The sequence below is a fragment of the Coenobita brevimanus genome, chromosome 23, assembly GCF_032717465.1.
Source record: "Coenobita brevimanus isolate Jiangsu-jjx chromosome 23, ASM3271746v2, whole genome shotgun sequence".
Lineage (NCBI taxonomy): Eukaryota > Metazoa > Arthropoda > Malacostraca > Decapoda > Coenobitidae > Coenobita > Coenobita brevimanus.
This window is the reverse complement of record NC_136976.1, coordinates 40,062,221-40,064,794: the sequence shown is the minus strand read 5'-3', so window position 1 is coordinate 40,064,794 and position 2,574 is coordinate 40,062,221.

Here is a 2,574-nt window from a genome sequence, read left to right as displayed (position 1 = left end):
GTATATAGAGTCAACAATTGTGCAGGGGTAAAGAAGGAACGGAGTCGGCTTAGTAAGTGTTTGTGCCTTTAAACTGAGATTACCTTTGCATACACACCTCTGGAGGGTCCCTCCCTTCCCGCTGATTGCTCTGGGGTGTGAATGGACACAGACGCGGCCTCCTGAGAGTAGTCTGAGAGGGTAATTTCGGACTTAGGTGTTTTGTCCCTGGTATTTTGTCCCTTGGCTGTCTTTCTCTTTCTTCCCACTTCCGAAGAGAGTGGAAGGTGGTTACTGTGGTGGACGCAACTGCTGCCTCTCCTCTTCGGAGGGGGGGGGGGAGGGTGGTCCTGACGTTGCGACAGCTCGACCAACTGATTGGCCCCCAGACTGACTGATCACAGACCCAAACCCCCTTCGACATATCTGTTAAAAATGTGTTGTTTGTTTTGCTCCATGCGGTTGGTTCTACTGCCGTCCAGCCTCAATCCTTTTAGTATCAAGAAGGTGATTGACGGCTGTGCTGGACAAGTGGAACAAGTGAAAAAACTTGTGGAATGTAGTAAAGACAGTCAACTCATCCCAGGTTAAGGATATGATGAAACTGCAAGTTTCAATGTTATGATGTTGAGCCGAGGATCTCACATTCCATGTGGGTGTAATCACCTGCAGGGACCTCACGGTTATGGAAGAGGACGACATCATCTGTGAACTTGCTCGGCGAGATGTAATCGATACCCGATTCATCACTCGTTTCCTGGAAGGCAAAATGATGAAGACAGACAAGATAATCTTGACCTTTGGAAAAACATCTCTTCCCACTGTGAAAGTTGGATACGAAATTGTCAATGCAATGCCGTATATTGCCAATCTCCTTCGTTGCTCTAAATACCAGATTTTATGGGCATAATGAGAGGTGGGCTACCAACGTACTGTGTGGCAAATGTGCAGCTGCTGCTCATGATGCTGAACACTGCACACTGGAGACTGTATGTTGCTTTTGTCACAAGTGTGCTCACTCCACATTCTCTAGGGATTGTCCCAAGCGGAAGGAGAAAGAGATCTGCACAGTGAAGGCGACTGAGGGTATCTCCTACTATAAAGTGAGGAAAAAGGTGAGGGAGTTGCATACAACTCCCATGCCTAATAGCTCCTATGCTTCAGCAGTGATATCCTGTCCTGTGATGTACTCTGCGGAGACAGACAGATACTGCCTCTGTTCCTCATGCCACTCACTCTACCTCTTCATCTCAGCCTCCTGTCCCCTCCAACTCCCTGACATCCCAGCAACTACTTCATACTCACAGGCTGCTGCTGCTTCTCGGTCAGCAAGGCATAAACTGAAATCCAAAGTCTAGTATAATTAATCTAACCACCCTCACAAACAGTCACGTCCTCATGTACTTTATGCACCTGCTCCAGTGAGGGAGAGAAGAGAAAGTTCTTCTTCATGGGAGGCTGGGGGCCTTGTTATTGATGATAACATGGAGGTTTCTGTCAGTTAGCACCAGTATAGGTCCCCCAGTAGTCACTCGCCTGTTGGCTAGAGGTATAAAAAAAGACTAAGCGTACTGGCCCTCAGCGTAAATCTTAAAGTGTTGCATTCACTGTTACAGTGGAATTGTTAGACTCTTGGGAATATATTATACAGTATAGCAATCTAGTTTTCTATACACTGGCCAGACGTTATTCATTTACAGGAGACGCACTTGGCAGATCAACCTGATCCTCCACAGTTCAAACACTTCCACTAGCATAGAAGATATGATGGTCACAGAGTTGCCATATACATACACAAATCACAACCACACACGGAAGTGGCTCTAGATTCTACTTTGGAAGCTGTCGCGTGCAGAGTAAAATTTAATACATATCTGTCGATTTGCTCTCTCTGCTGCCCACCACATGGCCTCATTGATAGCAATGCTTTGAATTCATTATCTGAACATCTTCCTGGGAACAAGTTAGTGCTGAGCGACTTTAATGCCCATCACTATCAGTGGGGTTGCTTGAGGATTGATGGCCATGGGGAGCAAATAGCTGACCTATCACTACAGTCCAACCTCTGTCTTCTGAACAATGAAAGCGACTCGCGTAGATGATCGTACTGGTAACTTTTTGGCTATTGACTTATCTCTGGCCTCACCAGGTATACCATACATCAAGATTTCCCATGCGATCCATATGTCGACTCTCTGGGAAGTGATCATTTACCCTAAATCTACTAATATCAAGTCGGTTCACCTTCATCAGGGCACAAGGAGGCGTGGCTTGTGTGACGTCAGTTGGCTTAAGTAACAGAAAATGTATAAAAGGGCAGACTCAAATTAAACATGAAATGAAGAAAAGGAAGAAGTGCGGACTCGCTTAACCCTATAATATAGCAGTAGGTTCCCTCATACCCCTACACCTTCCATCACACCCTCACACCTTCCCTCACACCCCACACCTTACATCAGGGTTGGCAAAAAAAAAACTTTTTTTTTTTTTTAAGCCCAACCCACCAGGGATTTTTTTTTTTTTTTTCACAAAATACCCCCTTATAAACGGGCAAAAGTGGGTTTTTTTCAAAGTTTACCTTAAATTTTAATAAAA